Genomic DNA, 23,590 nt, shown 5'->3' with positions numbered 1-23,590 from the left:
GGTATCAGAGTAATTGTGGCTTCATAGAATGAATTGGCTACAGTACCTTCTGCTTCTATTTTGTGGAGTAGTTTGTGAAGAATTGGAATTAGATCTTCTTTGAAGGTCTGATAGAACTCTGCACTAAACCTATCTGGTCCTGGGCTTTTTTTTGGTTGGGAGACTATTAATGACTGCTTCTATTTCTTTAGGGGATAAAACCACAATTTGTGGTTCTTAGGCTATATTAGGAGCTGGAGGTCACCCTCCTCATCCCTATTGTCTCCAAGGACTGAGGAACTAAGGGGACCTTGCATTTGCAGCAAGGGTGGAAAACTGGAGACCAGCAGTTGCTCTTTCTGCATCGGTGGGAGGGACATCTTCTTCGTCTGAGTCTCGGATATTCAGTTTGAAGAAGTATTAAAAAAGTATAGCAAAGTAAAAACAAAATTCGAGGCTTTTGGGCCCAGGCTTGGGAGTGTAGCCTTTGTGGCTTAGTGCTCCAGGTACTGGTCATAAAACAGATAGCGACATTCCTCCACCTACCCGCTTCCTGGGTTCAATTCAAAGAATGGCACCCTGACCATTACTGGAACCTACAATGCAAATGTGCTATCTTTAGGGGCTCTTAAATTGTTAGGGGCTCTTAGAAACTGTCTTGAGAGATAACCTGACACTTGTGACTTTATACTTCCTTGTGACTCTTAACTGGTATTTTTGGTATTTTCCAACAACACCCTCCCCACCTCCATGAATTGTGGTTTCTTCCTTTAAATACCCCCTTACTCAGCTACTCGGGGCGCCATGGTCCTCTACCCCTGCGTGGTGTATGACCATGGGCCCGAGAACGCTCTCGAATAAAAATCCTCTTGCAAGTTGCAGCAAGACCGTTTCTTGTGGGTGATTTTGGGGTGTCGCCTCTCCTGAGTCAGAACGTGGGGGAGTCCTCACGTTGTGGGTCTTTCAAGTTGATGGTCGTGAACTGCAACCGGCTTGCTAAAAGCAGCTCCAATCTGTGACTTAACAAAACTGGTTAATCTATTAAAGGCGAAGGGACAAAAGACGAAAGCAGTAAAATACCCAAGAAAGGTCCCAAAAGGCTTGGAAGTAAGGTAATGAGCCAAGTAGTAGTAGAAAAAAATTTTATATCAATATTCTTCTTTCTCTCTGTTGCATTTTCTCTCTTCTAAACTAGTTCTAACTTTGTCTATGCTATCTTGAACTAAACCAGCCTTATCAGAATAAAAACAACATTCTTCTAATATCTGAAATTTCTGCCTTTCTAGCCCTCATAGCAAACCTTAACCCCAAATCAGACCAAAAGCCACAATATTTACTGGAATGCTTTTAGAATGAAAATTAGTAGCTGCCACCTGCACACTCTTGGGGGGAGGGGATGCATGCCTGCTGCAGTCTGGCTGAAGGGTGTTGATTGACCTGCTTGAAAAACAAAATCTAGGCAGTGAAAGGGAACAGTACAAAAGCTTCTTTTGGGGAAGTCCAGGTACTCCATTCAATTGCAAATTAGCAAGGATTATGCTTAGATTTAGAGCTCCAGGTGTGGGGGAGCTGGCTTTGAGAATTAGCAAAAAGGTCAGAGATTCTCTGGAAGTGGAGGCTGAGCTCTAAATTAACTTTGTTAGGTAGTTAAGAATTTTAGCTATCTACAATAGGAATCTCTAATATTGGAATTATTACTAGACCAGTCTAAGATTGAGTTAGAATAACTCCCCACATTGAAGAAAAGAAAAAAATCATTATGACTCTATTAAATGACTAATCTTACTAAGTCAGAATATACAGTCTCTGATGTTCTTTTTGCCATAAGGTTAAAAAGCTTGAAGTAAGGCAGCTTCACTAGTCCAAACTGGAAAAATGGCAAGCAAGAATGGGTCAAAAACATGTACCCAATTCAGCTTCCTTGTCACTTCAGTCAGGGCACTGAGCCATCTCACCTTCCAGCTTGTCACACAAATTAACCATCATGCTTCTGCAGCATCCTGTCGAGAGAACATATGTTTTTCCCTTCCCTAATAAGGTAGCTGTTTAGGATCAAACCATATGCCAATAAGTAGATCCTTTTAAGATACTATAAAGCATTTATTAAGTTCTTTGACATCTAAATTTAAAAATTCTAAAATAAATATATGATTAAAATAATGTGTATGGGAATGCACTTGATAATATGCATGGGGATACATTAAATAATATGCACAGGGATATATTTTCCCCCTTCTTTGTCTTTTTTAAATATATTTTTTCATTAGGTATTTTCCTCATTTACATTTCCAATGCTATCCCAAAAGTCCCTCATACCCTCCCCGGACAGGTGGGAGCCACAGAGCTTCTGAGGCAGCGCCCTTTTTGGGCTCCAGACATCTGGCCACCTTCCTGGCCAGAGGACAGGCATCTGCCCGGCCTGGGAGGGCTTTCTCTCAGCATCGGTCGGAGCCATCTTGGTTCTGGGACTCCGCTGAAAGTAGTCTGCACAGGTGAGAGTGTGCACTACAGAAGCTAACAGCTTCTGGGACTGGCCAAAGCAACACAGCTTCCTGGAAAGGTCCTGTTTTGGGCCTTCATCTTCGGCCAGGAGGGAGGTCCGAACGCCAGATACCTGTGCACCTTCCCTGTAAGAGGAGAGCTTGCCTGCAGAGAGTGCTCTGACCACTGAAACTCAGAGGAGAGAGCTAGTCTCCCAGGTCTGCTGATAGAGGGTAACAGAATCACCAGAGTAACAATCTCTAAACAGAGACAACTACAACAACTAACTCCAGAGATTACCAGATGGCGAAAGGTAAACATAAGAATCTTACTAACAGAAACTTTTTTTTTTTTTTTTTTTTTTTTTTTTTTTTTTTGGTTTTTTCGAGACAGGGTTTCTCTGTATAGCCTTGGCTGTCCTGGAACACTTTGTAGACCAGGCTGGCCTCGAACTCAGAAATCCGCCTGCCTCTGCCTCCTGAGTGCTGGGATTAAAGGCATGCGCCACCATGCCCGGCTCTTCTTTGTCTTTTAAGAAGTTAAAGTTTTAAAGTTCCACAATACCTTGTCCTTGAGAATTAATATTTTGTTGACAAAACATATCAAATACTTGACTGTTATAGTCAGTATTAATGTAACATGGGCAGTGACTTTCAATTGTTTCTCTTAAAGAGCGGTTGTAACTAGAAGGCTTGAAAAGTTATTAATAGTCACATGTGCATAATTTATTTATTAAATTAGAAATAAAAGTATTTATTTGCAGCAATTTATTAAGTATAAGTCCTCAAGAATTCACACCCTTATGTGGAAACGAGTAGTAACTGAGGACACTAAGAGAAAAGAATTTTACATGCACAATTTTCAAGAATACTAAAATATTATCTTAAACCATAACTGTTTTGAATATATAAAGAACAAGATTATATATCCAATCTATCTTATATGTAGGACCTATAGACTGCCTGAGATACAAATCCACATGGCATTGCTTTAAGATGTCTAGGCCATCTAGAACAATTTATTAAATGTCTAAAAACAGCCTTCTTAAAAGGACAGCATTTTTTTCTATGAGTTGTATATGCATAAGCAATTGCAAATTTGAGAATTAATAGCATCTGAGGGATGAACAATCTTAAGCAACTGTGAGCTCTGAGATATAATATTGACTATTAATATACAAATTAAAGTTTGATTGTTCAGCATTTTAAAACACCATCCACAGCACACAACTTACTTATCTGTGCTGAAACAGGGGAAAACTCAAAAGAATAAGTGTGTGATCTAATTCACATGTACTTATTTCCCATAGAGGGGTTGTTTCTAAACACAATAATTGGGATGTATGCATGCATGGATTTATAGAAGATACAAAAGCATGCATAAAAACAATTTTTAACTTATCTATTAGTATTTAAAATGATATGTAATAGGTCAATTATTAATATTCTGTAATAACCAATTTAATTGCTGTTTTGAACACAGAACAGACACTTAGTCAGGTTTTTAAGACACAATTTTTGTTATAGGTTTTCTAAAATACTCGGATATATCTTGCAATTCTTTATTAGCACCACAGTAGTTCTAATAGGATGTTGAAACTGTGCTTTGTGGTGAATGCCACCTCAGCCTTGCCAACACTTGGCCTTCCTGTCAGGCAGAAGAGGCTGAAGGCAGCCCAATCTGTTGTAGGCCAGAAAGCCCAAGCGAGGGCAGCAGAGCACCCCGAGTCTTAGCGGGGAAAAATACAGCTACCCCGGTTGGGATAGGTGGAGGATCATGGGGCAATGGCGAGTGCGGCCCCCTGCTGAGTTTGCTACAAAGCCACCCGCTTTCTGGCAGCCTCCTGCACCACTACAGCTCAGGGAAAGCTGTGTACCCCAAGACCCCACCCCACAGCAGCCAGCAGCTAGCTGCCTCCACGTGGGCCAACAATCAGCTTGGAGGATAAGAAAAATGACTTTACAATAATGTTTTCTCTTGCCAAAGAATTGTTGTGGGCACAGCTAATATTTAATTACCATTGATTATAATTAATAACAATTATAAAGGCTTTCTTTATTTTCTGCAAAGCCTTCTGTAGTAAACTAAAGCCCTAAGTAATAAAAAGATATTGCCTCTGAATCTTTTCAGGCGCAACAGCTACTTCCCAGAACTTAAAAGCTCCTTGTGTGAGAGCAAGGATTTAAAGTAAACTTCCCTTGATAGGCATTAGGTAATAAAATATTTCTACTTAGAAAACAATATACACTGGAAGATTCAAACTCTTGGCTTCTTGTATAGAAGTAGAAATGATAAAAATTTCTCACATAATGTAGTCTAAATTTAGCCATACCTAGAGGCAAAATATTCCAGTTATTACAAACTCACTACAAGCAAACCTTTACAATCATTAAAATGCAAAGGAGAGAAAAAAAAACCTTTTAGCTCTATAATAACTATATAAAAAGTAGGCAAGCCAGATTGTAATGCCTTTATAAATTCTACAGTCTGCCTGACCCTTATAAACTATGAATTTGAATTTTATTAAAACAGCATCTGGCTAGATCTGCAAAGGTGTTCTTTCAGCTAAAAGGAATTTCCCCTCGAGGCAAATTTCCAGAGCTTCCCTAGGCACCATTTGCAAGACAAAGGAAAGTCACACAAACTGAGCAGAAGCTGCTCTGAGCTTAGTTCTTCTTGCCATGAGGACAGATATTAGAATTACTAAGTTTCTTTTGTAACATTAGATTATAACTATAACTTTGGGAAAGCAAAACCCAATTTCAAAACAATTTATTATTTATAGAATTAATATTAGAAGCATTACTATCATATTACGAAGCTTGGCTGCCAACTTATACCTATGAATACACGACAGTGCTTCATTAAAGAGACATTGCTTTAAATCTTATCTTTAAATTTACTTTCTAGGATAAGAATCATTAAATATCTCAGCTAGAAGTATCTTAGGAGGCCCAGTTTTTTGGCCTGCTTATGAAAAGACTCCTGAGTTGCCAATTTAAGGCTAACCTTCTGTTACCAATGTAACAATTATTTAATCTTAACCAATAACTTATGAGCTGATTGTGAAGACACACAGAGCACATTACCAGTAAAAAACCCAATGATGCAGTTACACTTAGACCAATCAGAGATTATTAATTTTTTCTAGCTATAATTATAAAATAAAAAGCACTTTATCATTAGCTAAATGCAATAATCACGAACGCAGAGAATTTTCTTAGGACAAACCAACTATCAGCTTTTTCTGCCTCAATACCATGAGGCTGCAGACTCTCTTTTTTCTTTTAAAGAACAGTTTTTTCCCGCAGGGGCCCTCCTGCTGTGTGCCTGATTCCTGGCTAAAGCCTGTGGCCATTCTCAGCTTTGCTATACCAGCAGAGAAAGATTTAGTCATCTTTTATCTTTCAACATGAAAACACAGAACATTCATTCATTCAGACTGGACATGAACATACATGAATTGAACACGTGAACAGACTGGTGCACCAGACATTAGACAAGACCTTAGACAAAAACACAAAGAGGGCAGAGAACTTCTGCTGTAGGGCCCAGAGAAAACAAAGTAGGGCACCCCTAAAATTTCTCTCTGCTTCTGGAACATTTTCCTCCTGCCTGATGCGGCCATCCGCCTGATTATTAAATCCTTTTATTAAACCTGAAAGATCCTGACAGAATGTAAAAGGTCGCAGAAGCCCTGAAATTGGCAAGATAGATGTCAGTGTTAGCAGAACTAGCCTCACTGATTTAAAAAATAGAGGTGCACAATGCTCTGGCCACTTCTTGAACCCATGTGTGTGCTCACTGATGAAGCCCATTGCCAGGTGTTTGTGATACTGGTTGCTGAGAAAGAGTCAGAAAATCTCCCCAGCAACCACAGCCTGGCCAATCCTGAGTTGCTACACCTGCACCAGACTTTTTCCTTGTACCCCTCCCATACCCATTTCTTGAGACTAGACATTGTTTAGATCTGGAAATCCCCTACTCCTCCCTTCTCCTTTCTCCCCTGAGGGCCTATAAAAACTGGGACCTCTTTCCCCTCGAGGTCGACTCCTCTACCCCTGCGTGGGATATGAGTCATCCCCAGAGCTCTGGCTTTCTCCGAATAAAGCCTCATGTGGTTTGCATCAAGCTTGGTCTATTGTGAGTTCTTGGGTGTCCGCTATTGTCTTGAGGCCTGAGCTAGGGGCTCCTCTTGGAGTCTTTCAAACCCTTTCGTTTCTCACACCTAAAAAAGCAGCTTCTGGAAGCTGCAGCTAACTGCCTATTATGTTCCTAGATCCTGATATTCTCACTGCTGAACCTAAGTGAATCCAGCGTGCTGGTTTAGCGCCATTCCAGCTTAGACTGTACCACACCTGGCAACCTTATGACTGTTGCTTCTCGTGTTCCAGTACGAATTTTCTTTAATTATCTTCTTCCATGGATCTCCAAACCAGCAGTGCTTCTTCCAAATGTCCTCTGCCTTTCTCAGGTCCTGCATTGGTTCACCAAATTGTTAGGCCAGCCAGCAGCTCACATGTCTGGGTTCGAGCCTGGAAGGCATCTTGGAATCTGGAAGAAAAGAGGGAATCTAGTCGACGAGAGAAAGGATGGAGCTAAGTCAAGACCTTCTGAGAAAAGCTCAATTTTAATATCGGGGAACATGCCTTATAAAGAAGGGGGGCCCATTCCCGCCGAATCATCCTTGGAGTCCAGCTGCAGGTGACCATGTGTAGGCTCTGGAAGATCTTGGCGAGCCGGTTTGGCCTCAGGTAGGTGGCAGGTAGTGGCATATCAAAGGAGAGGAATGAGAAGCAGCACAGCAGGTGGCTCTGCCTCAGTGGCAGATGGTCTGAGGCCAGCCTAGCTAGGCTGGAAGGAGGTAACAGTATATCCTTTTTTTTTTTTTTTAAAGAAAAAATACTGTTTATTCACACGCTACGGCAATACTCCCCCATCCTCCTCCCCAGCTAGCAGTGGGCAATGCCCCCTTGCCGTGCCGGGAGACTGTTGGGACTTGGGGATGTGGCCCACCAGGCAGGAAAGGCGTCCTGGGCATAGGAAGGTGACTGGCTTTTCAAGAACACAAACACGTCAGGTGTTCTCATTCCAAACTCACGTGTGTGTTCACGGTTCACTTCGCTTGGGTGAAGTGCCACAGTTAGTGCAGGGTCGAAGGGCGCAGCTGACTCAGCAGGGCCACAGAGTGTCTTGGTTTTCCATCACTTAAAACAAACCCACCACACAGTTGAACTACTTCCTCCCATTCTCCCCTTTCCAGGGCAAAAAAAAAAAAAAAAAAGCCATCGAGCGTGGGCTTGCGTCCGAGAAGGTGCTTTCATGATAAAACTGCTATTAAAACTTTGTTGGAGTCTAGTGCTCCTCCAAATAACAAAGACTGCAGATCAGTGGCCCAGGCTGGGGAGCAGGGGCAGAGTCCAAAGGCCAAAGCGAACCCCATTTTGGGTACACTTGACACACTTGAATCCCTTCCTTGAGGAGTCCAGCCTGTAAACATGGTACTGTTCTGAAAGACCGATAAATCTTTCCCACACAGGAGAAAATGGTTCGTTCTAGCCCAGCCTTGAGAAGACAGATTTAGACAAAGGATGGGGTGAGAACGAGTGGTCAGGCTTAATTTAGACCAGTGGCTCATGATTATTTTCCCCTGTCATGCATAGAACAGATGGCATCCTCTCCCATGTCCACAGCATGGCTGACTGTGTAGTACCTCCTGAGTGCAGGCTTTGAGCAAGAAAAGCTGCAGATCTGCATATAGTTTTCTCAGGTGCATCATCTTGATAAGCTTCAGGGCTCTAAGCATCCCTACTGAAAGTTCTCTTACGGGACCCCTCCTGACTTCCATCTCACAGAAGCAGGATGATAATCACATGACCTAGGATCGCTCTGGGAATTATTCTTTCTTGGGAGGCAGAGTCAGGAAAGCTACCTACTTGTCTCCTTATACCTGACAGACTTGTGTGGTGTGGTGTGTGTGTGTGTGTGTGTGTGTGTGTGTGTGTGATCAGCACACAACTGCCCTCCTCTCAGTGTCAGAGCTACTAGGAGGTCCCTCCACACCAGCACTGCAGGACCCAAGAGGACCAGGAAAGGGAACAGGGTACGAGAGAGAAAGCTGAGCCCTGGTGTCTCTGCATCATATCCATTTTGAGAGTCATTTCTTCAGGGTAGATCATGTGATGTCAACATCATCAAGAGAGCAAGCTCAGTAAGGCTGTGGAGTAGAGAAGAGCCAGGCACAGTGGCACAGCAGCACTCGACTGCAGACCCAGCGCTTGGGAGGTGGGGGGAGACAGGAGGATCAGGTCGCCTTCAACTCCAAGTCTGAGGTTAGCCTGGGCTACAGTGTGATCCTATCACAAACAAAACAAAACAAAAGCCAAGAAACCAACCCCAAAAGTAACGAGACAGTTGATGCCCACAGCTTGTAAAGGGGTCATCCAAGAGAAAGTCTTAGCTCTTTCCTGACTTCTTGAAAGCAAAGTGTTTCCCCTCGGTGCTACAATCTGACTCTGGAGCCTTATACACACCAAGCTCTCTCCTCTCTGTGGCTGCAAAGTCTGGCTTAGTGGCTTGGGTGTGATGCCAGGCCCCGGATTGCCATCACCTACCCAGGGGAAGCCCTGACCTGGGCACTGTTTGCTCAGAGGAGCACCCCAGAGGGGTGAGGATGGGGGGTTGCTCACAGACAGATCTGGTCTACAACTGGACAAAGTGAAGTCTCTGGAGACCTCCAAGACTTAGTTACAAACAAAACTAGAGTTAAGTCAGCCTCAACAAGAGACCTCCCCGGACCATCATCCCTTTAGATACTGTCTTCCTCCCACGCCAGCTCCTCCATGTCTGGCTTATGGTTCATTTGGCTCCTTTGAAGACATCTCAGTCCTGCCCTGAGATGGGTAAGGGCACAAGAGAGGGGGAAAGTCAGTCAGAATCCGTGCCCCATGCTGCTGCCTGCGTAAGTGGGCAGAGGAAAATTTCCCAAACTCTAGCATGCTCTTGTGTTGGAAGACAGCTGGAAACTTAGATAAGTCTGGGTGGGTGTCCTCATTTACTTTATAAACTCCAGACCTGCCAGACCTAAAACTCTCCAGGGTGGGAGAGTTTACTCTTGCTTCTTTCCAACTTGTTTTTTGGGAGAAAACATTGCGAGTGAACGCAAACCCACCACCAGCAGGACCCGGGGAGAGACCTCGCAGCTCCTGACCTCGGGCATCCGACCCCTCGCCGTCACTTTGGGAACCTTCTGCCCTCAAGATCAAGGCAGACAGTGAGTCTGAGCAGCACACCATGCTTCTCTGGATTCCATCGCCTCTGTCCTTTAAGGGGTTCAGTGTGCCCATAGACAGAGTTAGGGAGGCAGTGTGAGACCGCAGTTGTCACATGGGCACAACCGCAGAGGAGCGAAGGGAAGAGCAAAGGGTGCCACCAAAACCAAGAGCTACTACACAGTTGTCCCCAAAAGTTGCTACAGCCCTGCCCCAAAGACAGAGCCTTTCTGGTTCCCAACCGGAACCCGCCCTTCAGAAACCACCTTAGCAAAGTGCTTTTTTAGGACCCCACAAACCCCCTCCTTCCACATGCCCAGCCCAGAGCCTAGGGCTCTCATGCAGCCCCTCGGGCCTCCCCAGGGTGTGACATATGTGGGCAGAAGAGGCAGGCATTGACACGCATGCACAGGTGGAGGCTCACGACCTAGGGCAAACGCAGCTGCACATGGTACGGCCACCGCAGTGACTTCGGCTGGTTGCTGAGGGGAGAGTACAGAGCGCCATCACTTGCTGACACTGAGCCCTACGGGATCTGAAAGACGTTCAGCTTGCTGGTGTTCTTCAGTGTCTGGCGTCGATTACAGAACCAGACCCTCACCACCTCCCGGTCGTAGTTGAGCTCCTTGGCGATCTCCGTGATTTCCTGGCCGGTGGGCAGGGGGGTTCTTCTCAAAGTAGGCATTGAGAGCCTCTATGGCCTGCGGTGTGAAGGAAGTGCGCCGCTTGCGTTTCTTGGAGGGCTCGCTGCCCACGAACTCCATCAGGTTCTGCTGGCCTTCCTGGTTCCGGAGCTCCGCCTCCATCAACCACTTTTCTAAAACCGGCTTCAGCTTCTGGGCGCTCTTGGGTGTGATGTCCAATTTCTCAAACCTGCAGATGGCTGATTGGCTGTAGGCCGGCCCTTCTGTCGCGGTCAAAGCCTGGCCCACCTGGGTCTGTGTCAGACCCAGGGAGAGCCACCGTATCTTAAAATTCTTGGCAAACTCCCGGATCTCTTCTAAGTTGATCCCGTCCTCATCCAGACTTGGAGTGTGCGGCTCTAGGCCAGAGAGGGAGGGACCAGGGAGACGTGCATGAAGATGAGGGTGTGCTGGCATCAAAAGGGAGCTAGGACACTTGTCAAAAGACCTCGTCACCGTGTCCCCTCGACAAGCACAACTTGCAGGGACAGGCCCTGGAAGGACCTACTGCAGTCATCTGTTTTCAAATTCCCTCAGGTCTAACTGCTGACCCTCTCCCAGAATGCTCTGCTCTAACGGCTCCAGTATATCCTTTTGTTTTAGGATAAAATGTTCTGTAGATATCTGTTAAATCCATTTGTTTCATAACTTCTGCTAGTTTCGATGAGTCTCTGCTTAGTTTCTGTTTCCAGGACCTGTCCATTAATGAAAGTGGGGTGTTGAAGTCTCCCACTATTATTGTGTAAGTTGCAATGTGTGCTTTGAGCTTTACTAAAGTTTCTTTAATGAATGTGGCTGCCCTTGCATTTGGAGCATAGATATTCAGAATTGAGAGTTACTCTTGGAAGACTTTACCTTTGATGAATATGATGTGTCTTTCCTTTTCTTTTTTGATAACTTTGGGTTGGAAGTCGATTTTATTTGTTATTAGAATGGCTACTCCAGCTTGTTTCTTCAGACGATTTGCTTAGAAAATTGTTTTCCAGCCTTTCATTCTGAGGTAGTGTCTGTGTTTGTCCCTGAGATGGGTTTCCTGTAAGCAGCAAAATGTTGGGTCCTGTTTGTGTAGCCAGTCTGTTAGTTTATGTCTTTTTTTGGGGGGGGGATTGAGTCCATTGATATTAAGAGATATAAAGGAAAAGTAATTGTTGCTTCCTATTATTTTTGTTGTTAGATTTGGGATTCTGTTCTTGTGGCTGTCTTCTTCTTGGTATGTTGAAGGATTACTTTCTTGCTTTTTCTAGGGCGTGGTTTCTGTCCTTGTATTTTTTTTTTTGTTGTTGTTGTTATTATCCTTTGAAGGGCTGGATTCGTTGAAAGATAATGTGTGAATCTGGTTTTGTCATAGAATACTTTGGTTTCTCCATCTATGGTAATTGAGAGTTTGGCTGGGTATAGTAGCCTGGGCTGGTATTTGTGTTCTCTTAGTGTCTGTATAACATCTGTCCAGGATCTTCTTGCTTTCATAATTTCTGGTGAAAAGTCTGGTGTAATTCTGATAGGCCTGCCTTTATATGTTACTTGACCTTTTTCCCTTACTGCTTTTAATATTCTATCTTTATTTAGTGCACTTGTTGTTCTGATTATTATGTGTTGCGAGGAATTTCTTTTCTTGTCCAGTCTATTTCTAGTTCTGTAGGCTTCTTGTATGCTCATGGGCATCTCTTTCTTTAGGTTTGGGAAGTTTTCTCCTATAATTTTGTTGAAGATATTTGCTGGCCCTTTAAGTTGAAAATCTTCATTCTCATTTACTCCTATTATCCGTAGGTTTGGTCTTCTCATTGTGTCCTGGATTTCCTGGATGTTTTGAGTTAGGATCTTTTTGCATTTTGCATTTTATTTGATTGTTGTGCTGATGTTCTCTATGGAATCTTCTGCACCTGAGATTCTCTCTTCCATCTCTTGTATTCTGTTGCTGATGCTGGCATCTATGATTCCAGATTTCTTTCCTAGGTTTTCTATCTCCAGAGTTATCTCCCTTTGGGTTTTCTTCATTGTTTCTACTTCCCTTTTTAGGTCTTGGATGGTTTTGTTCATTTCCATCACCTGTTTGGTTGTGTTTTCCTGTTTTTCTTTAAGGACTTGTTACTCTTTAGCAGTGTTCTCCTGTATTTCTTTAAGTGAGTTATTCTTGATGTCCTCTACCATCATCATGAGATATGCTTTTAAATCCGGTTCTACCTTTTCGGATGTGTTGGGGTGCCCAGGACTGGCTGAGTTGGGAGTGCTGGGTTCTGATGAGGGTGAGTGGTCTTGGTTTCTGTTAGTAAGATTCTTACGTTTGCCTTTCGCCATCTGGTAGTTTCTGGAGTTAGTTTTTATAGTTGTCTCTGGTTAGAGCTTGTTCCTCTCATGATTCTGTTAGCCTCTATCAGCCGACCTGGGAGACTAGCTCTCTCCTGAGTTTCAGTGGTTAGAGCACTCTCTGCAGGCAAGCTCTCCTCTTGCAGAGAAGGTGCACAGATATCTGGCATTCGGATCTCCCTCCCACAGAAGATGAAGGCCCAAAACAGGGCCTGTCCCAGAAGCTGTTAGCTTCTGTAGTCCACACTCTTACCTGCGCAGACTAATCTTGGCGGGTTCTGGGAACCAAGATGGCTCCCCCAGGTATTCTGGCAAAGCCCTCCCTGGCAGGATGGACACTTCTCCTCTGGCAGGGAAGGTGACCAGATGTCTGGAGCCGAAATGGGGTTTGCCTCAGTAGCTCTGTGGCTTCTGCCTGTTCCAGAAGCTGTTCGATTCTATAGTCCACAGTCTCAGCTGCACAGACTAGTCTCGGCGGGATCTGGGAACTGGAATAGGTATTTTTTCCTCCCAAGAATATATGATGTATATTTCTTCACATCAAGAAAATATTTTGGGTGGATGTATTGTTGGACTACACTCTGTAGGGAATTTTGCCTAAAAGTGTACAAAATAAAAGGAGTCATGTGTGGTCAGGCAAGATGGGAACCTGTAAAATTGTCTACTCTGACTAGGGTGGTGAAGGTCAAACAATGTAAACTTTCTAGCGGCCATGATGAAACTACAGAAGCCATAAGAGATCTAGAAAGGGTAGTAATTATTTGTCCACTTTAAGGTCCTTTCAACAGCCCAATATGGCTTGTGAAAAAGCCATATGGCTCCCAGAGAATTGTCAATTATAGACAGCTAAATAACATGATTCTCTGACCTTATCCTGCTGCTATACAAAATATAGCTCTTTTAATTGAATAACTAATATGAGTGATGGAATCTTTCCATGGTGGTGTATTAGACATTGGTAATGCATTTATTTATTTACCTATTTATTTATTAATTTAGTATTCTTTTAACTGTTGGGTGCCAAATCCTATTTGCGTTCACATGAAATTGTTAACAGTAGACATTCAGAGTACTTTTATATTCACAGTCCCACTATTTTTCATGGGATGGTATCCCAGGACCTTGCTTTGTTATTCTGTCCACCCTCTGTGAAGAGGTTTTATTATATGGATGGTATAATGCTAACCTCTGGGTGTCTTGCAGATCTAGAAAGGTATGAGAAATGCATCTAAAGAAACAAGTTAGGAGATCAATCCACAGAATATTCAATGGACAGGCACAACTGTAAAATTCTTGGGGGTATTATGGTCTTGTAAAACACATATGATATGTGACAATGCTATTGACAAAATCCTAAAGCAGCCTGTACCTGTACATGTAAGGAGCTATGGGCATTTTGAGAACTCTTGGGATATTGGCGGATTTTTGTGCCCCATCTTGCCTATGCTGTTCTTCCTATGTATAACTTGATAAACAATGCCATATGTGGTTGGGGAAGAATAGCTCACAAAGATTTTGAAAAGACAAAGACCCTTATAGGACAGGCTACATAGCTATTTGCCCCACTACTTCAGTGTCCTTGTCTGTTAGAAGTCAATCTGCAACAAGAGCAGATGGTTCCAGTAGTGTTTGGTCTCAGTCAATGAAAGTAGCAGAAGCTCAGTGCACAGCACCAGAACAGCAGGTTTAAGAGGTATAAAAAGCATTGCAATGGTAAAAAAAGCTTAACCAATGAAGAACTGGACTGAAGGCCTCCTGGACAAACCCCTTTGTTGTGTAGCACAGAATCAAATGCTACAAATGTGGCATGCTTTCTTCCAGTGATATATGCAAGCCCTATCACCAAGGCCATGTAGGCTGTCCCAGGAGCAGTGTGCTTTAAAGCCACAGAGAATCCTCCAGTAATTGAACCAACAACTAAACCAGATGAAGTACTGGAAGGGATACTACTCATTCCTGTAGATACCTGGTACAAAGATGGTGCTGGTACACACCAAACAAGAGTGGATAGCTGTAGTGATACAAATGAAAACAGATACCATGTGACTGAATGAAAAGTAGCCAGTGGGCTGAGTTAAGAGCACAATGGATAGTAATAACTCATGAGACTTGGCTTGTGACAATTTGTACTGACATTTTGGCTGTAGATAGAGAACCCACTTTATGAATAACCCAGTGGGGAAAGGAGGACTGGCAGGTGCTGGGTTGGCTATTATAAAGGCAACAAATATAGAAAGAGATATATAACAGAGTTCAACAGGAATCAGAATTCCTGATAGTTTTCCATGTGGCAGTCCATAAAGTTTCCCTGGAAATCAGTAAGCAGATGCCCTTATCAAAGTTCAAGCCATTTCTAATTCAGGGCATGTAGCCTCCCTCAGCCTCGAAGCAGGCTGATTCAGACTTTGCTGCCACTGAATATGAGATCACCTGGGGTGTAACCTTCCAACTTAGATGGCTATATTGTTATGTCAACTACCGCTGCTCTTCTCTGAGACTCTGCTACCTACTGAGAGACCCTTGAGACATTCCGGAGACACATCCTATCCTGCACCTCACCTATAGGCTTGCTCCAGGCACCAAGAATGCATTGGCAGGGGATGGGCCTCCCCCCTTTATAAGCACAGTCTCTTAGTAAACTTGGGGGCCTTGATCAGAGAAAAAAATTGCCTTGGCCTCTTTCTTTTCTCACCGTCTAGTCTCTTTCAGCCCCAGCCTGCCTTCAGGAGTACCGGGTTTGTGTGGCCATGGGCAGTCACAAGGGCATGTCTTAAGGCAGGAACATGGAGGTAGGAACCAAAACAGAGGCCATGCAGGAATGCTGCTTATCAGCTTGTTCAGTCTGTTTCCTTATAAAACCCATAGTTGAGGAGCAACATTAAAGGCTTCTGTAACAACACCCCTTCCCCAAAGAAAAAAGAAACAGTCTAGACAGGAAGATTATGATAATCATATGTAGTTCTTCACAGTTTTGGACTTCTGGTAAGGGGATGGGAAAGGACTTAGTTATCTGTAGGGAGAAGGTCACTCCAGTGGGTATATGGCAACCCAGTTTGCACTTGGCATATTTGGGAGGTGGAGTGTAAGAGTAAGATGGTGGACCTAGGATGAATAGGATGCAAATGTGATCAGAATGCATTGTATAAAATTCTCAATCAGTAAAAATGTTATGTTGGAAAGAAAATGACAAGAAAACAAACAAACAAACAAACAAACAAACAAACAAACAAATCAGAACCACCTTCCTAGGGGCAGCACCACTCACAGTGATCTGGGTCCCCCATATCAATCACTTTTAAAAAAAGCTCAAAAGATTTGTCTATCAGCCAATCTGATAGTGGCAATTCCTTTTTTCTAGATGAATCTTTCTGTATTAAGTTAACAAAATATCCCAAAACAAACAAATGAAACAACCAAACAAATACAAATACAAAGTACAAGATCTACATTCCTTCTAAATGATTGCATGGATTCTCACATAGCATTTCTTGATAGCTTGTGCATTAGTTGGCTAGTATTGTGCCTTATATTAATGTCAGTACTGAGTGTACCATTTAAACTGCTAATTCTTGTCCCATAGCCAAATTATCAGCCTGGATGATATCATGACCTCAATATTTGGGTCATGATTCCTACCACAATGATAACATATTCACACATGTCCAAGAAAGGTTTGAGCATGTCTAGGAGCCCTGCTTGATCTCTTAGGTTTGGTCTTCTCATTTTGTCCTGGATTTCTGGAATGTTTTGAGTTAGGATCTTTTTGCATTTTCTTTGATTGTTATGTCCATGTTCTCTATGGAATCTTCTGCATTCTCTCTTCCATCTTGTGTATTCTGTTGCTGATGCTCACATTTATGGTTCCTCATTTCTTTCCTAGGGTTTCTATCTCCAGCATTGTCTCCCTTTGGGTTTTCTTCATTGTTTCTACTTCCATTTTTAGATTTTGGATGGTTTTGGTCAATTCCATCACCTGTTTTGTAGTGTTTTCCTGTAATTCTTTAAGGAATTTTTGTGTTTCCTCTTTAAGGACTTCTACCTGTTTAGCCGTGTTTTCCTGTAGTTCTCTAAGGGATTTTTGTGCTTCCTCTTTAAGGCCTTATACCTGTTTAGCCATGTTCTCCAGTATTTCTTTAAGTGAGTTATTAATGTCCTCCTTAAAATCCTCTACCAGCATCATGAGATATGATTTTAAATCAGAATATTTCTTTTCAGATGTGTTGGAGTATCCAGGACTTGCTGTGGAGGGAGTGCTGGGTTCTGATCATGCCGAGTGGTCTTGTTTTCTGTTAGCAAGATTGTTATGTTTGCCTTTTGCCATCTGGTAATCTCTGGCGTTAGTTGATATAGCTGTCTCTGGCTGGAGCTTGTTCCTCCTGTGATTCTGTTAGCCTCTGTCAGCACTCCTGGGAGTCCAACTCTCTCATGAGTCTCAGTGGTCAGAGTACTCTCTGCAGGCAAGTGAGTAGAGGTCTGGAGCTCAGCTATGCCTCCTCGCTGAAGATGAAGCCCCAAAAGGGACACTATCCCAGAAGCTATGTCACTTCTGCCACCAGTGTGCTCTCCTGTGTGGACTGGTCCCTCTCTCTTTTTTTTTAATTTACATTTCAAATGTTATCTCCTTTCCTATATTCCTATCTGAAAATCCCCAGCCCCTCCCCCCTCACCCTGCTCCCCAACACATAACTGGATGCTCACAGTCAGCTATTGGATGGATCACAGGGCCCCCAATGGAGGAGCCAGGGCCAAAAAAATGGGAATGGGTGGGTAGGGAAGTGGGGGGGGGAGGGTATGGGGAACTTTTGGGATAGCATTGGAAATGTAATTGAGGAAAATACGTAATAAAAAATATTAAAAATTAAAAAAAAATAACAGGAAGCAACAACTTCTTTTCCTTAATTTCTCTTAACATCAATGGACTCAATTTCCCAATAAAAAGACATAGACTAATAGACAGGTTACAAAGACAGGACCCAACATTTTGCTGCTTACAGGAAACCCACTTCAGGGAAAAAGAGAGACACTACCTCAGAGTGAAAGGCTGGAAAACAGTTTTCCAAGCAAATAATCCAAATAAACAAGCTGGAGTAGCCATTTTAATATCGAATAAAATTGACTTTCAACCCAAAGTTATCAAAAAAGACAAGAAGGGGAACTTCATACTCATCAAAGGCAAAATCTACCAAGATGAACTCTCAATTCTGAATGTCTATGCTCCAAATGAAAGAGCAACCACACTCATTAAGGAAATGTTAGTAAAACTCAAAGAACACATTGCACCTCACACAATAATAGTGGGAGACTTCAAAACCCCACTCTCACCAATGGACAGATCCTGGAAACAGAAACTAAACAGAGACACATGGAAACTAACAGAAGTTATTAAACAAATGGATTTAACAGCTATCTACAGAACATTTTATCCTAAAACAAAAGGATATACCTTTTTCTCAGCACTACATAGTACCTCCTCCAAAATTAACCATGTAATCAGTCACAAAACAGGCATCAACATACACAAAAATATTTAAATTATCCCATGCATCCTATCATATCACCACGGACTAAGGCTGATCTTCAATAAAAGCATAAATAATAGAAAGCCAGCATGTAGGTGGAAACTGAACAACACTCTACTCAATGATACCTTGGTCAAGGAAGAAATAAAGAAAGAAATTAAAATTTTTTAGAGTTTAATGAAAATGAAGCCACAGCATACCCAATTTTATGGGACACAATGAAGGGAGTCCTAAGAGGAAAATTTATACCCTGAGTGCCTCCAAAAAGAAACTAGAAAGAGCATATACTAGCAGCCTGACAGCACACCCAGAAGCTCTACAACTAAAGAAAGCAAATTCACCCCAGAGGATTACACAGCAGGAAATAATCAAACTCAGGGCTGAAATCAACCAAGTGGAAACAAAAAGAACTATTCAAAGAATCAACCAAACCTGGAGCTGATTCTTTGAGAAAATCAACAAGATAGATAAAAACTTAGCCAGACTAATTAGAGGGCACAGGGACAGAATTCTAATTAATAAAATCAGAAATGAAAAGAGAGACATAACAACAGAACCTGAGGAAATTCAAAACATCATCAGATCCTACTACAAAAGGCTATACTCAACAAAACTGGAAAATCTGGATGAAATGGACATCTTCCTAGACAGATACCAGGTATCAATGTTAAATCAAGATCAGATTAACAATCTAAACAGTCCCATTTCCCCTAAAGAAATAGAAGCAGTAATCATTAGTCTCCCAACGAAAAAGAAGCCCAGGACCAGATGGGTTTAGTGCAGAGTTCTATCAGACCTTCAAAGAAGACCGAATTCCAACTCTCCTCAAATTATTCCACAAAATAGAAACAGAAGGTACTCTGCCCAATTCATTCTATGAAGCCACAATTACTCTGATACATAAACCACACAAAGGTCCATCAAAGAAAGAGAACCTCAGACCAATTTCTCTTATGAATATCGATTCAAAAATACTCAATAAAATCCTCACTAACTGAATCCAAGAACACATCAAAACTATCATCCATCATGATCAAGTAGGCTTCATACCACTGATGCAGGAATGGTTTAATATACGGAAATCCATCAACGTAATTCATTATATAAACAAACCCAAAGACAAAAAACACATATCATCTCATTAGATGCTGAGAAATCATGTGACAAAATTCAACACCCATTCATGATAAAAGTCTTGGAAAAATCAGGAAATCAAGGCCCATACCTGAACATAATAAAAGCAATCTACAGCAAACCAGTAGCCAACATCAAAATAAATTGAGAGAAACTAGAAGCAATCTCACTAAAATCAGGAACTAGACAAGGCTGCCCACTTTCTCCCTACCTATTCAATATAATACTTGAAGTCCTAGCCAGAGCAATTCGACAACAAAAGGAGATCAAGGGGATACAAATTGGAAAGGAAGAAGTCAAAATATCACTATTTGCAGATGATATGATAGTATATATAAGTGACCCTAAAAATTCCACCAGAGAACTCTTAAACCTGATAAACAGCTTCAGTGCAGTAGCTGGATATAAAATTACCTGAAACAAATCAATGTCCTTTGTCTACACAAAGGAAAAATGGACTGAGAAAGAAATTAGGGAAACAACACCCTTCACATAGTCACAAATAATATTAAATACTTTGGCGTGACTCTAAATAAGGAAGTGAAAGATCTGTATGATAAAAACTTCAAGTCTCTGAAGAAATAAAATTGAAGAACATCTCAGAAAATGGAAAGATCTCCCATGCTCATGGATTGACAGAACTAATAAAGTCAAAATGGCTATCCTGCCGAAAGCAATCTACAGATTCAATGAAATCCTCATCAAAATTCCAACTCAATTCTACACTGAATTAGAAAGGGCAATTTGCAAATACATCTGGAATTACAAAAAACCTAGGATAGCAAAAAGTATTCTCAAGGATAAAAGAACCTCTGGTGGAATCACCATGTCTGACCTCAAGCTGTACTACAAAGAAGTTGTGATCAAAACTGCATGGTACTGGTACAGTGACAGACAGGTAGATCAATGGAATAGAATTGAAGGCCCATAAATGAATCCACACACGTAAGGTCACTTGATCTTTGACAAAGGAGCTAAAACCATCCAGTGGAAAAAAAGACAGCATTTTCAACAAATAGTGCTGGCACAAGTGGCAGTAATCATGTAGAAGAATGTAAATTGATCCATTCTTATCTCCTTGTATGAAGCTCAAGTCTAAGTGGATAAGAGAAGTCCTAACAAAACCAGAGACACTGAAATTTATACAGGAGAAGATGGGGGAAAGCATCGAAGATATGGGCACTGGGGAAAAATTTCTAAACAGAACAGCAATGGCTTGTGCTGTCAAATCAAGAATTGACAAATGGGACCTCATGAAATTGCAAAGCATCAGTAAGGCAAAGACACTGTCAATAAGACAAAAGGCCACCAACACATTGGGAAAGGATTTTTACCAATCCTAAATCTGATAGGGGACTAATAACCAATATATACAAAGAGCTCAAGAAGCTGGACTCCAGAAATTCAAATAATGCCATTAAAAAATGGGGTACAGAGCTAAACAAAGAATTCTCAAGTGAGGAATAATGAAGGGCTGAGAAGCACCTAAAAAAATGTTCAACATCCTTAATCATCAGGGAAATGCAAATCAAAACAACCCTGAGATTCCATCAAGTCAGAATGGCTAAGATCAAAAATTCAGATGACAGCAGATGCTGGCAAGGATGTGGAGAAAGAACACTCTTCCACTGCTGGTGGGATTGCAAGCTCTTACAACCACTCTGGAAATCAGTCTGGTGGTTCCTCAGAAAATTGGACATAGTACTACCGGAGGATCCCGCAATTCCTTTTCTGGGCATATATCCAGAAGATGTTTCAACTGGTAATGAGGACACATGCTCCACTGTGTTCATAGCAGCCTTATTTATAATAGCCAGAAGCTGGAAATAACCCAGATGTCCATCAACAGAGGAATGGATACAGAAAACGTGGTACATTTACACACTCCCACTTCTTAGCCCTGGCATTCCCCTATATTGGGGCATAGAACCTTCACAAGACCAAAGGCCTCTCTTTCCATTGATGACCGACTAGGCCATCCTCTGCTATATATGCAGCTAGAGACATGAGTCCCCCCCCTGCCCCCAATGTGTTTTCTTTGATTGGTGGTTTAGTCCCAGGGAGCTCGGGGGGGGGGTACTGCTTAGTTCATATTGTTCCTCCTATAGGGTTGCAAACTCCTTCAGCTTTGACCAAGGCAACTCTTATAAAGGAAAACATTTAATTGGGGCTGGCTTACAATTTCAGAGGTTTGGTGTCTGATTATTGTGGCAGGAAGCATAGCAGCACCTGGGCAGACAGTGCTGAAGGAGCTGAGAGTTCTACATCTTGATCTGAAAGTAGCAGAAGGAGACTGTGTTCCTCGGGCAACCTTGCTTATAATTAGATCCTTTACTTGAAGACATCTCAGCCACTTGAATTTCTCATTGAATTTTCCCTATAAGACTCCTTATGTTCCAGTGTGAGCAGCTCCAACTCAGATTTTCATGTTTTCACAGCAGTGGGCACTCATGAGCTTTTTTTCTGTTCATATTTAGGTCCCCCAGCCTATGATACTTCTTTAGAACCTCAATGTTCCAGATTCATGGGCATCTTGTACAGAGCTCATTCTGAAGGGAGCAAAGCACTTCCTTTCTTCTTATTACTAAACTGTGGCTTGCTCCGTGAGTCAGTAGAAGGCACTCCAGTTCTGTTGATTTCAGTAGATGGAAGACTCAGATGTTGCTTGGGAGAAAGATGTACTTCCCCACAGGTACTGAGGAGTGGAGATAGCACACAGCATGATGCTGCTCTTCAAGGCCCAGCAGACACGTTTGTAGCTGCAACTCTAAGCTTTACAGTTCCAGTAAGGCAGAATTACTCAAATTCTGCAGCTGATCAACTTATGTTGCACCTTCTAGAATGATTTCAAATGCACACCCAGGTGATGGACACAGATATGAAGTTCAAAAACAGAAAGCCAACAGCTGTCACATAAGCCTTAGTCAAGCTTCTGTCAATGTTAGGACTGCCCACTCCCAAGACTTGTTTGAAAGACAGGAACTATAGCCAGCTTACACCCATTAGTGCTCAGCATGTGAAATGTCCCTTTCTTTCATAGTTGCAATTCAGAAAGCCACAACACTGAAGTGACTATGAGGCCCTTCATTTTCCAGATCCACAGAGAGGTTCTATAGAAACAGAATTGCAAGGACAAGTTTTTCTAGTGGGATCAGCGGTATCTGTAACTTGTTCTTCCATGAGATGGAACTGACTGTCACTAAAGACTCCTTCAATTCTATAGACAACATTGAAAATTCATGATATGAACTATTTAAGGAACGTATTTATATACATGCACCTGATGCTCCTATCCCAATTTTCCTCTTATGGTGTGTAAAGAATTCTTTGTATGAAACTTTTTTTTTTTAATTTTAAATTCTGAAAATATTCATTTTTTTATTGATTTAAAAACGTGACTGTCCATATATACTCGTGTGTAAAAAGTACATTAAAATACATTTTTGTGCCTTAATATGTTTTAAATAAAAGTATAAGGTCCTAGTAGTACTACAGTCACTAAGGATTACCAGTGGTTTGATTTTATGATACATTTCATGAGAATTTCTGGGACAAAAGTAAGGTCTTTGAGAGGTAAAATATGAAAAGTTTTCTAAGTAAGACAGACCTGGGGTGAGAAAATGCAGATGTTTACTATTGTACGACCTAACCCAATGCACATTTGTCTTTAATTGTTTTGTTTTTGAGACAGCGTCTCTCTATGTAGCCCTTGGCTGTCTTGGTACTCACCAAGACCCTCCTGCCTCTGCTTCCTCATGCATCACCATATTTGGCTGCACACTTCTTTTTGTTACTTTTGAGACACAGTTTCACGATATATAGCCCAGACTGGCCTGGAACTCAGTATCTACCCTCATCTTACTGCCTCTGCCTGTGCTGAGACCATGAGTGTGGGCTAACATACCCAATCAATCACACAGCATACCTTTTCATTACAAAGGTTTTCCAAAAATCTTAATATTGTCTTTTAGAAAGCAGAATGTGTGTGTGTGTGTGCGCGCGCGCGTGTGTGCATGCACATGCATGTGCACTGCTAGAAGAATCTAGAAGATTCTAGAGTTTTATATATTCTAGGTCCCCTTTGTCCTAGATATTTAAAACATGACCAGGGCTGGGGATGTAGCTCAGTGGTAACAGAATGTGCTCCCATGCATAAAAACTTTGTTTTTTTATTCCCAGCACAGTCCCCAAATCAAATCAAATCAAATCAAACCAAACC

The 23,590-nt window shown here is 42.1% G+C and overlaps 1 pseudogene; it reads right to left on the bottom strand.

Annotated features, from left to right (window-relative positions):
* Window positions 1-9,607: 9,607 nt before the first annotated feature.
* Window positions 9,608-10,912, bottom strand: LOC147000588 (POU domain, class 6, transcription factor 1 pseudogene; annotated as a pseudogene).
* Window positions 10,913-23,590: the final 12,678 nt, after the last annotated feature.

This window comes from Mus caroli, unplaced genomic scaffold (genome assembly GCF_978045245.1).
Source record: "Mus caroli unplaced genomic scaffold, Mus_caroli_1 scaffold_17, whole genome shotgun sequence".
Classification (NCBI taxonomy): domain Eukaryota; kingdom Metazoa; phylum Chordata; class Mammalia; order Rodentia; family Muridae; genus Mus; species Mus caroli.
The sequence above is the reverse complement of the archived record's forward strand: the minus strand, read 5'-3'. Positions and strand labels throughout refer to the sequence as shown.